The following is a 16731-nucleotide window of genomic DNA, read 5'->3' as shown; positions in this document are numbered from 1 at the left end:
CAAGGAGTGCTTGTTGGCCCTCTGTGTATGGTGAATTCTATAACTAAAGAACACCTCTTTACAAGATAATTTCATCAAGAAACTTTTGAGAAATTCAATGTGATGATTAAGACTTATGATTATTTTTCTTATCCTACTCATGGTTCTATAACCCTTCTCGTTGAATTTGGTAAGAAGTGCTTAGATATTACCTTTGTCATTATTCTAGCCCCCAACTAATTCGAAGTAAGACTAGGACATCCTTGTCCTACTTCCATGAAAGTTATTGCTTCTCCTATACATAAGTGCTTGAAGTTCCCTCAAAGTGGAGAAACTATCACAATCAATCATAATCTCTATAAGCCTTTAGCGAGTCATGGAAACTTTTCCCTGGACTTATTTTGGCCTTAACCATTACACTCTCATCAAGATGTTTTCTTCTTATCTTACCATTAATTAAAACATGAAATTATTTACAAGTTGAGTAAACCTAAGGATGTTCCACCTCCTCATCCTAGACCTGGACTCCTTCTCACACATTCCATTCCTCCTATTTATGCTTTAATTTCACCTCCTATATCATACAAATTTCCAACATCATTTATCTCTAAACCTAGTGAGTTTCCTTCCATTCCTCCTCCTACAAAGGAAGAAAAGGAGTCAATGTTGATTGATCCCAAGCCTTCTTAAATTCCAAGCCGAACCAAAAGAAAACACAATACTCGAGACCGACATCGAAGACTTCGTGCTAAGGCCCATGAGCTTGCTTCCCAAACCATTTCCTCCCCTAAAACACCTCCCAATGCTTTGATCCAATTTGACCAATCCATTAAAAATCCAAGGGAGGAAGAAAATCTTAAGAAAATTTAAATGTCAAAACATGATAATTGTTCTTTTCACATTAGAATCCTATAGTGATTAATTTGGATGATGATATGGATGATAATGTTCATGATGCTGACAATGTTGATGCAAATAATAATGTTGGTTCTAATGATTTTGATGATATCTATGAGGTTACTAAAATCAATCATGAGTTATCTTCAATATTTTCCAAAGAAATAACCCTAGTTCCTAGTGGCAAACAAAGTGATCCATCATTAGAGCATGGTCCTTGTTTGGAACTCGCAATAGTTCCATCTACTGTTCTTGATGTTTCTTCTCTTGCATCTTGCCTACCATCCCTAAATGATGTTAAGCAAGATTGGAGGGTGGATGATTTACTTGACTAGCTTTATTCGTGTTGTGGATTCTCTTTTGTTCACTTGTTCGTAATGTTCTTCCCCCATGTTGTGTTGTTTGATATGTATTTGTATTATGTTAGGCTCTCTTTGGATGACCCGTGTTGCTCCGTTTGCACAAGGCGATAGAGGGACCAATATGTTGTGACATTCCTCTATTTGGTATCTTAATTCCTTTATATGTCATATCAATTTTATGTCACACATGTTATATTGTTTGTAAATGTGTCATTGTGTTATCTACTTTGGCAACAATGCACGACATTGAGATCTCTTTTTGGTCTCTTCCATGTTGACTCAAAAAGACATTTGTTTGATATCTTATGTGCTCTTCTTCCATTGTTCTTGTAGTTCCATTACCTTTGGGGGATGAGGTCAAATCAATGCAATTATACTTGATATATATGAGTTATCATACACACATACTAACCCTAGAGTTACTGGATCTCTTATGTGCTCTTTTTTGCCATGTGTTATATTTCCTTTGATTTTGTCTTTGCTTGGGAGTATATCATAGTGGAAACATTCTTGTCTTTTGGATGCATGTATGCTACCTTAAAGATATATCTCTCGATAAGGTGTACACAATTGCTTTAATTCAGGGGCATACACTTCATTCTTTGTTATGATCAATTTTTGTAGTCATTTTTTTTAGGTTACTTAGAAAATTGTGCCTCTTGCTTTACAGTCTTCCCTTTTGGCAGATTTTATTGGATACAATGATTTCCATGGTTATCATTTACAGCATGATTGGTATATTTCTAAGTGTACAATGCTTCACTTGGTTATCCTTGGGGTTAATTGATTAGCGTAATATAACTTTCTAGACTATTTCAGTTCTTCTTTGCATTACTTTACATGTCTCATAGTAATTTTAACCTTACTAGGCTCTCTCTCTCTCTCTTCACATTTTACTCCTTTTGTCTTAGTTTTAGATTGATTGATCCTAAGTCACTTGGGGGCTTGGTGATCCTTGTCTCTTTTACCTTGATGAATTTTTCTTATGCTTTGATCTACTTTACCACAAGAATGAACACAAATTCACACTCTTTCTAAAGTGGGGGCTAAATCTAGCATCATAAACTGCATCTCTATGCAATTTCTTGCTTATCTAGCCCCGATCCAACCCTATTCCACATCTCATTTTGGCTTCTCCTTCCCATGTTGGGCCTTAGGTCCCAATTTGAGGCCACATTAGAGGGAGCAAGGAGCCTAGGGTTCCCCCCTCCTAGGAATAGGTCAATCAAGGCACCTTGTTCCCTAATGTTTACGCCTAAATTTAAACCACTTAATGATATCTTGGTCAAGCAAGAATCATTTGCCTGTGTTAGCCCTGCTCGGATTTTTGCACCCCGAAAATGCTTGGGAGAGGTATATAAGCAAGGTATCCTCCCTCATTTTGAGTAAATAAAATTAAACAAGGATATGATACTAATTCACACATCAAGTCCTAAATAGCAAGAGATCAAGCATCAAGGCATTGGAGATTAGGAGTAATTTGCATATCTATGCATTTTCTTATGACATCCATCATCTTCTCTTCCTAAATTTAACTACATTCAAGTCAACATCAAGCATCTTCATGAGAATTTCAACATCAAGAAGGTTTATGAAGGTATAAGTATTCAATTTTCATTTCTAGACCCTGTTACCTAACAACACATTTTCAATTCAAGTTTAATTCGATTCAATTTCAAGGTTAATTCCTAAAATCAGGGTTTAACTTAGGCAAATGCCTTTGTACCCAACATTTTCCTTCTTTTATATGAGAAAGAATAGGTGACAAACCCACAAAAAAAGGTACAAATGAGCATGAGGGGATCTATGATCTATAATTCGTCAAAGCTAAAATTGCTGAGAGCAAGCCAAACAAGGCACCTTAGTCCTAGGAGTAGGCCGAGTTGGGTGCCCCAATCCCTCCAGTTTTGCCTAAAATTTTGTTTGTAGGTCAGTTACAATTTTCTCTACTAGTTCTTCTTCTAGAATCTGAGTGTTAGTTACCAATCTTCTTGTGCATTGCTAAAAACTATCATTTTAACTTATTTGGACCTACTTTTTGCATTCTTAATTTTTAATTGCATATTCATATCCCCCCTCAGTGAAGGACCATTGCATTCACTTTGTGATTTTAACCATCTTGAGCCTAGTGGATCATTTCCTTCCAATGTAACTTCCTAGGCTATGGAATAGATTCCTTGTTTGCATACATAGACTTGTGAATCCTATTTCCCCTACCCTACAATTTATAATATATCTCAAATCTCAAATCTCAATATTCAATCAAGCTCATTATCTTCCATACTCTATTGTGGAAGGAATATTTATTTTTGTAGGTGATCCTAGAGTCTACAACTCCTACATGGTATCAGAGCTTCTACAAGATCAAGTTTATGGCAATGAAGATCAAACTCACACAGTGTGAGAGAAATCTACATTAGTTTCTAAGACATATAGATTATAAGGAGCACATTCAAACAAAGTTAACATATTCCATGGAAATGATGGATAAATTATGTATGACATTAGTTACACATTGCTCTCATTGATCCTTCAACTAAGTCATTTTATTCTCCTATTTAATTATTATAATTATCTCACTTTCAATGTCAATCCCAACTATATTATTTAGGTTAATTATTTACTAATTAATCATATTTATTTAATTGTCCCTAGATCATTTATGCAAGCCATTTTATTATACTTATAATAATAAAAGAGGTGTTTGTGATCCAACCATAAAAATTAAAAATATCTTTGATTCTTGAAAATACTTTGGTAAATTAGTACACAAGCTGAGGAAATATCTTTGATTCTTAAAAATACTTTGGTAAATTAGTACACAAGTTGAGGAAATATCTTTGATTCTTAAAAATACTTTGGTAAACTTTTATTATCATGGAAATGTAAAGAAAATCAAGACCTTTCATTAACTTCTTTACTTAATTATTTCCCTAGATTCATTGTGGAGTTAACTTAAGACTACTAAAAGGAAAATATTTGTGAAACTGAAACCATCACTTCTATGGGTATATGTCCAATCAATTGATAGAATGTAAAATACAACAATTGTATACAGAATTGAAAAACTACAGATGTTTATTACCAAGGGTAAAGAGAATCATGTTTAATAAGAACCATCCTTCTTGGTTGCACATCAACATAATTACTTAAGCTAATGTCGTAATTCAACTAGGGTGTGCAGAGGGTTAAGTATACAAGAATTAAGTAGATTATACTTATAGAAGTGTAAAGATAACTTGTACATGCCTGTAAAAGAAGTGCAAAGATGACACATATACGAGAGAATGAAAAGAAAGAAAATGTCCAATTATCCCTATGCATCCCAAGGTTAATTATCATCCAAGAAAATGCCATTAGGCTTGTAAGCCTAACCAAAATGTGAGTTTCTTTGTAGGTATTATAAATCTACAATTCTAAACTCAAAATCAACCAATAACTATTGGGTCATTAGTATTGGATACTAAGGATAATAATGTTTAAATCGTAAGTGATGAAACTAACTTGGAACACCATAGCTATTAAATCCACACATGTAATGAGAAGATTAAAATGAGTTAAGGTATGAATCTTTTCTTAATATGAATGAATTCATTAACTAGTACATTGTCTGGATTCTCTCAGCTGACAAGGAAAAATGTAGTGAATGTATGTCCTCAAACCATTCGTCAACTTTAAGCTAATGGGTCAACTTGAGACCAATAAGTGTTGTGAGTCACAAGTTGAGTAGGGGTGGGTGGACAATTGACTACACATATGATATGGTTAGCAAGTATGATCAAACCCTTTGGCCAAGGTGGAGAAATTTTTTACTTGCGCCAATCAGTACACCTAGATCACTTACATAACGTAGACAGAGGGTCATAAAAGTTAGTAGGGATCTTTAGTATGTGACCGACTAGAGTTGTCTAGGTATTTAAACACAAACTCAAATGGCAACTAGACATAGTCTTGTGTATGAACCCTTGCAAAGGGTAGGACCACTTCCAAAAGGATTCCAAAAGGAAGGTGTGTAGGCGACCTAGAGGTCTGTGGTTAGAGGTAGAATTCTCCAATAAAACTCTCGCCCATGCAAAATAAGTCAAGACTTGAAAGTTCAATATTAATAAGCAGAAATACAGTAGACTCTAAATTCTATCTTATCTTTCATTAATTATGTTTACCAGTTGAAATTGAATGATGTATAATGTTAAATAGAATCATTTACTTTCATGTTATCTTTTAAGTCAATGCAAAATGTGGTTACATAATATTTCATGAAGTTAAAAAGCAAAAAAAATCATATGCAACTTAGTCAATTTCTATTTTCACTAAAATGCTTATGATTATTTTATTTTTATTGTTAGTAGAAAGTTTACTATTACATATGGTATCAAAGCTACCAGGTTCAATAGTGGACATAAGAGCTCACCACTTGAAACCTAGTGTAGAGAATTGGAACATAGAATATGTTGGTGTTCCAGGATGTGGATCTAGAAAATGCCAAGGAAAAAGGTTTAAGTTTTGTGACTGAATTCTTGTTGGAGAAACAAAACTAAGTTTGACTACCCTTATTCTGTTTGCTTTCTAACATTGAAACAATTATCAATGCTATTCAACAACTCATGAAAGAGATGAAAACGGCCTACTACAAACAAGAACTCATCTGAACCATCATCTTCCTCTAGGCTAAAAATTAACCCAAAGCAAACTCAAGAAGTCCCATTTTTGAAGAGAGTTGTAATGGAGGGACAATAAGACCTATGACTGTTCTTGGATAGAAACTAATACCATAATTATATGAAGGGAAAGAAGAGACCATTGAAACATCCCATTCCAAGTGAGACAATAGTTCATAATATATGAAATTGAGAAATTGTAAACTATGTTACATAATGTACATACTCCTTTTGGAGATATTAATGGAAACAAAAAAATTATTACATGTAAACATTTTTTGTTGTTAAATTCTAGAGTAAAAATGAGATGCATAATGGATCTAAATTAGTAAATGTTTCAACTTATTCACAGGAATTGGTAACTTAACAACATGGAAAATACTAGAGATAAATTAGGAGGGTTAAAACCTACCAATTCCTTGATGTCCAAATTAGACCAGTTGTTAACTATGATGAATGACACCCATACCAAGCTCAAGAACTTAGAGCATTAGGTCGTGTGTTAGAATGATAATAGGGGGAGGACTAAGAGACTCAAAATAGTGGGGCATATAATAGGCAAGAGCACAAAATGTAGAGCGAGCACCAAGAGGAACATTAAGAGGCTCAAACTCACTCATAAATGAAAAACCAATTGACCTATGAGATTTCTCATGATATGAAGAAAGTTACACCCCCAAAGTTTGAAGTTTTGGAGTCATGAGACATCATTGAGGCCTAGTTAATTGAGATGGAAAAATATTTCAAGATACAAAATTTTCATGAGAACATTAAGGCGATGTGGGATGCTTTCCAGCTATCAAGGAAAGTTGTAACATGGTGAGAGAACAAGATGGACGATTTAGGCCTAAAGTCTACCAAGATAACTTGGGAGTAATTTTTCTTGGATTTTTAGATAGAGATGACTACCTCATTTGTTCTTTGACAAAAAAAAATGGATTTTTAGAATTTTAGATAGGGATACCTCACAGGTTAATGATTACTGGGAAAATTTAACTTGGTTACTTGAATATATACCCTAGTATCAGGCCAACAAAAATTTTAGGATCAAGAAATTGTAATGGGTTTGAATAACCACATTGGTAGAGTTGTGGATATCCTTGGTCCAAGCAACATTAACATAGTGCACTAAAAGGTTGTCAAACAAAAATAGGGACTCAAAAGAGATTCAACAATTATAGACAAGTCAAAAGAAATTTAAGTGGACTCAATCTTCTCAATTCTTTAAGAAGGAAGGAGATAAAAATGACTCAAGGAAAAGAAATGTCAAGGGATAAAAAGGAAACAAATAGGAGTCAAAGGGGGATAGGAAAGAATACAACAATTTCAAGAAGGGGAAAATACCAATGGGGCTCTTGAGAAAAGAGGTCCACAAAGGGGATGTTTCACTTGTGGTGGAGAACATTACACAAAATGCCCTAATAAGAATCAAGGGGCATCATTCCAATGGAATTATTTACCCTCTCAACAAGCAACATTTTAGCAACACATCCATGCAATGTTGGATAATAGACAAGCAAAGTACCAGATCATTCTCATAGAAACTACAAGTATGCTTTGTGAAAACCCAATTTTTGTAGTCATAGACACATATACAACCGAAAGCTTCATTTCACCTAAATTTTTTAGTAGACTTCCTAAGAGAGTTGGCTTTCTGAAAATTCTTAGACTGTAGAGTATGCTAATTAGTCTAGAGCTTGGGTAGAGCAATTCTTGTTTGAGGCTAGGATTGAGCTTCCTATATTTATAATAGAGGTCAAATTGTATATAACTCTCTTAGGATCCTATGATCTAATTCTAGGGATGAATTGTCTTTGGAGGCATAAGCCTAGGGTCAACTATTATTCTAAGATTGTTGAATGCTTGGATGACCATGGAAACAAGGTTCTCTTACAATGAACCCAATGAGAATTCAAAGTTTGGTAAATCTATGCTATGCAGTTCGAATAAGTTAAGAGAAAGGGTTGCCAATTATTTGTGTTTAAGATGGGAAGGATAGATGTACCAGAGGAAATTATCTTTCAATATGATATGATGATGTATGAATCATCATCTATGGTTTAGGGCCAGAAGAAGCTAGTAAACATGAAGACAAATTTGTAGAGAAATCTCCTTACCTATGGGAATACCGATATATTTTCCTTAAGGATTTAGCAAGGTTACCCCTAAAAGGGTATTCGACTTCTCAATTGACTTTTTATTAGGATTCTAGCCAATATCTAAGGCTCCCTACCGCATGGTGCCCACAAAGCTTATGAAATTCAAAGAATAGGTTCAATAGTTGTTAAATAAGGGATTGATTCAACCAAGTGTGCCACCATGGGGAGTAGTAGTATTTTTTATGAAAAAGAAAGATGGAACCCTGTGGTTATATATAGATTATCATATAATCAACAAGGTTACAATAAAGAATAAGTACCTCTTGCCACGTATTGATGATTTATTTGATCATATGTGTGGGGCTATAGTATTTTCCAAGATTGACTTGTGGTCAAAATACCACCAATTAAGGCTTAAGGATGAAGATATTCACAAAACATCCTTCAAAACTAGATCCAAAAATTATGAGTTAATAGTTCTACCTTTCAGGCTTACTAATGGCCCCTAAGCATTCATGAACCTCATGAATAATATATTTAGAGATTGTATAGGCAATTTCATACTGGTATTCTTAGATGATCTCTTGATTTATTCTAGGAATGAAGAAGAGCATTACTGACACTTGCAAATAGTTTAGCAACAGTTGCAAGAACATAAACTATTTGGTAAAGTGTCAAAGTGTACCTTCTTTAAGAAGGAAGTGCAATATCTAGAGAACATCATTTTTATAGAAGGCATATCATTAGATCCAGCTAAGATTAAGGCCATACTAGAATGACCAACCCCAAGAATGTTCAAGAGGTGCAAAGTTTCATAGGTTTGGCAAGATACTACAAAATATTTGTGATGATTTTTTCTCATTTAGCTCATCCCATCACCTCCTTATAGATAAAGGGAAAGAGATTTGAGTGGACTAAGAAATATCGAAGGCTTTCAACTATCTTAAAGAAAAATTGACATCAACACCTATTTTGAAGGTACCAAATTTAGAGGGTCACTTTGTAATGGTCACATATGCCTCAAGAGAAGAGTTAGGAGGGATTATTATGCAAGAGGGGTGATTAATTTACTATGAGTCAAGGAAGTTGAAAAGCTACAAGCAAAACTATACTCCCCATGAGCTTGAACTGGCGACAATAGCACATGCTCTTTTGATGTGGCAACAGTATTTGTCGAGCAAGCCTTTCGAACTTAGATCAGATCACCAAGGTTTGAAATATATAGTCTCTTAACCTAATCTAAATTCCTACCAAATAAGGTGGTTAAAATTAATTTATGACTATGATTTTAAAATCAGTTATATTAAAGGGAAAGGAGAATCGGGTGGCAGATGCCTTGAGTCAAAAAAGACATTTATATCTTTCGTGGTTTCCTTACACACCCATTTCAAAACTTAAATCCGAAGTAGTCGAAAGGAGATGAATACTATAAGTAGGTTAAGGAAGCTCTTCAGGATAACCCACATGATCTAAGATACGATGAATTCCATTTTGAGCCAAATAGTCTTTTGAGATATAGAGGTTGTATATACGTGCCAGAATCAACAAAATTGAGGAAATTGGTTCAGAAAGAGGTGCTTTCAACATCATATTCAGGACACCAAGGGGTTACCCTAGATATTAATAGATGTCAAGCCCCTTTATTTCTAGAGAGGAATGAAGAAATATGCCACAATATTTATGGAAAATTATTTTGAATGCCAGAGGGTGAAGGCAAAACACAAACATCCAACAGGACTTCTACAACCCCATGTAGTTCCAGATTGGAAATGGTAGATTATTAGAATGGATTTTTTTTAGAGATTACCAATGCCTAGGAATAGACATAATGCCATTTTGGTAGTGTTAGTCAGGCTCACCAAAGTAGCCCACTTCATACCCCAAAAAATTATAAATGGAGCACTCGTTATTGCCTAAAAATTTGTGCAAGAGATATTTGAATTGCACAAGCTTCCATAGTAGATCATATCAAATAAAGATTATAGGATGACATCAGGTTTTTTTGTGTTTGTTGTTGAGGATAGCCCCACGACCTAGTGCGACACCTGTTAACGAGTTGAGATGGGGTAAGACTAATCCATTGGGGTGTGGGTAAGGGCATGAACATTACACACACTGTATAAATATTAGGTTCAGAGAGTTGAAGTCAAGACCAATGGGGAGAAAACCCACTGCCCAAGACAACTCTCCTACCTGTCGCTAGTTGATGACATCAAGGTTTTGTAAAATCTTATTTGCAAATTTAGGAACCAAATTGGACATCAATTCAGCATATGACCCAAAGACATATGGCCAAATGGAAATAATTAATTAAGTAATAGAAGATATTATAAGAATGTATTGCATGGACCAGTAGTAGAAATGAGAACATTAGCTACCATTGGTGGAATTCGTGTATAACAACTCTTACCAATCAACCATTAAGATAGTGCCATTTGAGGCATTATACGAATGGAGGTGTCAAAATTCTATCAGATGGGATAAGTTAGAAGATAGGAGTAGCCTTGGTCCTAAGATTCTTTTAGAAATGAAAGAACATGTTAAGTTGATCAAACATAGGTTAGCGGAAGCTAATGATTGACAAAAGAGTTACACAGATGCAAAGTGGATTTTGATGAATTTTTTGGATGGAGAGAAAGTTCTTTCAAGGGTAAAACCATAAAAAACCTTTATTAAGTTTGGGAAGTCTTCCAAACTAGCACCAAGATATATGGGACCTTTTGAAGTCCTAAAAAATATCAATCCAGTTGCATACAGGATTGCTTTACCTCCAACTCTTGTCCAATTACATAATGTTTTTCATGTTTCCTATTTGAAAAAGTATGTATCAGATTTTGAATATGATTGACCAGAACTCTTTGCAAGCATAGGACCTAAGAGAGGTCACGATCGAGCCTCTCAGTGTGTTGTCATGATCAAACCTCTTAGTGTGCTCAAGGTACATAAGATGCACTTGTGTAACTATGAGGTTAAAAGTGTGAGGTTCAGTGGGACTAATATGGAGAAGATGGTGCACCTGGGAAGATTACAACAAGATCTGTTAGGAGTTTCCCCACCTTTTTAATGTTTTCAATGGATAAAGAACTCTATGAGCTATTACGTATAAACTTGACTCTTTAATATATTATGTTGATACTCAATCATCATGGGTGATGATTCTTGAGGGGGGGGATATGTTACACCTTACTATTATGAAACAATTAAAATTTTCTTTTTTGCACTATAATGTTGAGATGAGTAGTTGTGTGGTTTATTAGTTAATGTTTAATTGAGTATGCAGTGTAAGGAAAGTATAAATGATTCAAATGATTTAAAGTAAAAAATGATGTTTTGATATATGGTATGATTGAGATGGTTTAAGATTGGTCTAACTACAAATGTGAATTTAAGTGGATGCAAGAGACTTCACTACTCTTTGAGAGGAGAGGGAGAGTATCATTAGGGAGTGGGTCATAGACACGAGAAGAGGCCTATTTGACATTAAAGCTAAGTCCATCCCCCCATTCTAAGAGAAGTTCTCCCTTTTAGGGTTCATTGTTGTTGTTGACCTAGTGTCTTAACATGTAGTATTGGTATTTTATTGTGTTAGGGTCGTCACCACCTTACTAATACCTTTTATCATCATTTTATTTTATCTGATGTAATATCATTCTTATCTTAGATCATCGATACAAATATTGATGAATTATGTAATATGCATATGCATATACTCATACACACACATATACATAGAATATAAATATGGGTATACAGATACATATACATATACATATACATATGCATATACATATACATATACACATACACATACACATACACATACACATATACATATACATATACATATACATATACATATACATATACATATACATATAAACACATTACTATTGATAATTTAATGTAATACATAATTATTATTTATTATTATTTAAATAGTATAAATATATAATCCTTCACCATTTAGTAATAATTGAACTCTTGGCCTATTAGAAAATCAATGGCCATGGTAATATATCTTTATTTTAACCATATTAATGGGGGTTGCATCATATCATAATCTCCATGCTCTTCTTTAAGACTAAGCTGACTATAGTTGGACTTTAACGCTCAATATGAACATGTAATATTTTCTTGCAACTTAAGAACGATATAGCTCAAAGATCTTTGTATGTGTGAAAATATTTCATTAAGATTCTACTACATGGAAGCTTCGAATGGTGGTGCCAACACATCCTTATCAATTGTAACAAATAAATAATTCTTGACTAAAATGAAATGGTAATATTTTTCATGTCTGAGCAATATAAGTGCCTATATTCAATGCTTTTGTTTACAATTTTTTTTCATCTTATTTGGTATTGGAATGAAGATTGAGGCACATTGGACTGCAAAAACTCCAACTTCAATCCCAGCCAAGTCATAGACATGTGATTTTGTATCATTATATTTTATTTTTGCAAATGCCAACATAGAAGCTAGTTCTAGCTTGGAGTGTAAATCAATAGATAATTTCCTTATGGAATTGATGGCTTAATAAAATAATGATACTAATGTATTACTTTACTGAAAGTAAATAAGAATAGTTTCCTTTTGAAATGTAATCCATATAAAGACACCGCCTCTCTCTCCTTTCTAGTTTGATTTATAATTTCCTTTTTAAATGTAATTCATACAAAGACACTGCCTCTCTCTCTTTTCTTTGCAAAGAAAATGTAGAGCTACTCTTTAGTTTGATTGATAATTTCCTTTTGAAATGTAATCTATACAAAGACACTCCTCTCTCTCCTTCTTTGCAAAGAAATTATAGAGCTACTCTTTAGTTTGAGTGATAAAAACTAGCAAACTTTAGTACGCAACCTGAGGAATTATCTTTGGTTCTTAAAAGTAATTTGGTAAAATTTTATAGTTGTGGAAATACAAAGAAACTTAGAACCTTGCATTAACTTCTTTACTTAATTATTTCCCTAGACTCACTATGGAGTTGACTTAAGACTATTGAAAGGAAAATCTTTGTGAAAGTGAAGTCCATCGCTTTTATGGGTATAGGACCAATCAATTGATGGTCTGTCAAATAAAAATAATTGTATATAAAACTAAAAATCTAAAGTTGTTTATTACTAGGGGTAAAGAGAATCATGTTTAAGAATAACCACCCTTCTTGGTTTCACATCAACATGCTTATTTAAGGTAATGATGTAATTTAACCTAGGTGTGTAGAGCGTCAAGTGGACAAGAATCAAATAAATTATACTTACTAAATTTTAAAGATAAATTGTACATGCATGTAAAAGAAGTGTAAAGATAACACATTTACAAGAGCAAGAAAAGAAAGAAATGTCCAATTAACCCTGTGCATCCCAAGGTTACTTACCATCCAATGAAATGCCATTAGGATAGTAAGCCTAACCAAAATGTGAGTCACTTTGTATGTATTGTAAATATGCAATTCTAAACTCAAAATCAACTAAGAACTATTGGGTCGTTATTACCAAATACTAAGGATAATAATGTTTAAACCATAAGTGATGAAACTAACTCAGAACTCCATAACTATTCCATATACCTATGTAATGAGAATATTAGACTAAGTTGAGCTATGAATCTTATTTGAATATGAATGAATTCTTTAACTAGTACATTGTCTAGATTCTCTTAGCTAACAAAGACAAAATGCAGTGAATACATTATGTCCTTAAACTATTTGCCAACGTTAAGCAAATGGATCAACTTGAGACCAATAAGTGTTGTGAGGCACAAGTCAAGCAGGGGTGGGTGGATAGATGACTACATGTATGATGTGCTTAGCAAGTATAATTAAAACCTTTAACCAAGGTGGCACAAAGTTCTGCTTGTGGTATTTAGTACACCAAGACCCATTACATAACCTAGTCAGTGGGCCATACAAGTTATCAAGGATCTTTAGTATGTGATTGAATAGAGTTGTGTTTCTATTTAAACTTTGGGCTCAGATGGCAACTAGATCTAGTCCTATGTTTGCACCCTTGCGAAGGGTAGGGCCACTTCTAGAAGGAAGGTGTGCAAGAGACCTCCAGGTCTATGGTTGGAGGTAAAGTGCTCCAACAATGCTCTCCCCCACACAAAATAAGTTGAGACTTGAAAGCTCAATACCAATAAGCAAAAATACAATACACTCTAACCCCCATCTTATCTTTCATAATTTATTTTTACAAGTTGAAATTGAATTATGCATAGAGTTAAATAGATTCATTTACTTTATTGTTATCTTTTTAGTTAATGCAAAATGTTGTTAGATAGTATTTCATGACTTAAAAAGAAAAAAATTTCATATGCAACTTAGTTAGTTTCAATTTCCAGTAAAATTCTTGCAATTCTTTTATTTTTCTTGTTAGTAGAAATTTATTGTAATAATACTTCCTATACTAATCTATGAGAGGAAGTATGTGAGAAAACTAAGAAAATCCAAAAATTATAAAGAAACAATCACAAAAGCAATATACCATGACTTACATAGTGAAAGCCTTTTTGAAAGAAAAAAAACCCTATAGTACATAGAAAATCAATGTATTATTTGTTAAACAAATATTATTAAACACTTGTAGATTTTAAGCCTTTATAATGATATCACCAACCAAGGATCTAGAGTAATTTTGATAGGATAACAATACCTATGAAACTCATTATTGAAACCTTCATCTCACACACCCAAAAATAGGAGAAACAACACACAAAACAATCAAATTTTATTTACAAAACCATAAACTAAAACCATATAAAATGTGATACCCAAAACCTTAGTTAAAATTTCAACATCCAAATCCCAAGATGAGTCCACAAGCTAAAAATAACACATTCCTTCCACCTATCATAAGCTCATCATAATCTACTAAAATAGTTGTAGACGTATAAGTCCTGTGTGTGTGTGGACAAGTTTTTTTGGAATATTTTCATATATTGAGTTCTATCGACCCGCTTTTCCCTCATACAATAGTCACCCATACTTTTTTTATTTTCTCAACTTTTTGCCAATTAAAATTACAACATTACATTCTAAAATAGAGATATGTTGTTGTCACGAGGTCTAATATAATTCATCAATGTGCATACATCTAGTGTTAATTTATCTTGATGGATGATAATCTATAAAGATGTCATTACATTGAATTGATGAACACATAACATATCCATATGTCCACATGTGTGAAACACAATCCTTAATGTTCAATGAAAAACCTACATTCATAAGAAATAAGACATAAATATATTAAAAATTATACTATTTGGAAAGCTTATAATAAGGACTAAATACTTAAAAAAAAAAACTTCTAAATAAATTCATTTGACCCCCCAAAAGCTAATACAAAAGTGGGTTTTCATCAACATTTTGATAGGTGTGAAGGATACTCCATTGCAGGTATGATTTAGAAGTAGAGAGGTTATATCCAAGAAATTTTGATCTAAGAGCCTTTGATCTAACTCTCTTAAATTAATTACTTCAAATGGGACCTCTTAATCATTATATTTTCTAAAAAATATATGATTTCAACAAAAAATAGGATGTACCAAAAAGTGTAACCCAATATTGTGGGATCACCCTCTAAAAGCCCTGAAAAATTACCTGCTATTATCAACAATATTAGTGCCCCCAACACTGGGAAAGCCCTTCTTACTTTATATCTCTACACAAAATTCATCCCTTGGAGCACTGCTGGAACAACATGATGACCAAGGGAAAGAACGCGCCATTTATTATATCAGTAGAACACTGGTGGGATGTGAGATAAACTACACCCCTATAAAAAGAGCATGTTTGGCAGTGATATTTGCATCTCAAAAACTTTGACACTATATGCTCAGTCACAAAGTGAAACTCATAGCTAGCATCAACCCCCTCAAGTATCTCTTAAGTAAGGTTGTATTAACAGGAAGATTGGAAAAATGGGTCATGATTCTTAGCAAATTTGACATTGAACATGTGGATCGAAAAGCCATCAAGGGGCAGATTATAACAGACCAGTTGGCAGAAACTGTTGGCATGTTTGGCATAACTGATGAAGAGAGATGATGGTGGATGACTGTACCGGTAGAGGAAGATGACATGATCAGTTATTTATATTGTCATTGATGGCAACCAGGTTCAACTGATGTTTAATGATGTTCACAATTAGTTTATGGTGATTGACTTGTTGGCTAAGTGATTTGGCCTACCAGAGTAAGAGTTTGATAGTTTGACAAAGTTTACCAGCAAGACTGCGAATTAGGACCTTAACTGGTAAAGCAGATAAGTTTTGATGGAATCGGGTGATTGGTAATGTTTGGTGACTTGTGGTTTGATACATAAGATTTTATGATGGATGTGAGTATGTAACCAAAACCGCATCCTATGATGGTTATTGGAAGGCATGTTTTGAATTTTTGATGAAGTTTTGCCAGGGTTTAAGAAGGGTTTAAGGACCGGTAAATAATTCTCTTAACCGATAATGATTTTTGGTTTGGCAACGATCTACATCAAGTTCACGTGTTGATGATAACGCGACACAAACCACGTGATGAGTTTGAAAGATGTTTTGGCGCATTTGGAGATCGAATTTCTTGGGAATGTGCAAATTGCTTAGCGAAATGTTCTAAGGGTTTGACTTTGTACTAGATCAACTTGTTGTGATGATTTATGATCATTCAACGATCGATATTGATTTATAATTGATTGTAGTGATCCCTATGATGATCTGTAATGAGTTGTAAAGATATGTGATT

This window comes from Cryptomeria japonica, chromosome 11, assembly GCF_030272615.1.
Source record: "Cryptomeria japonica chromosome 11, Sugi_1.0, whole genome shotgun sequence".
Classification (NCBI taxonomy): domain Eukaryota; kingdom Viridiplantae; phylum Streptophyta; class Pinopsida; order Cupressales; family Cupressaceae; genus Cryptomeria; species Cryptomeria japonica.
This window is presented reverse-complemented; position numbering follows the sequence as displayed.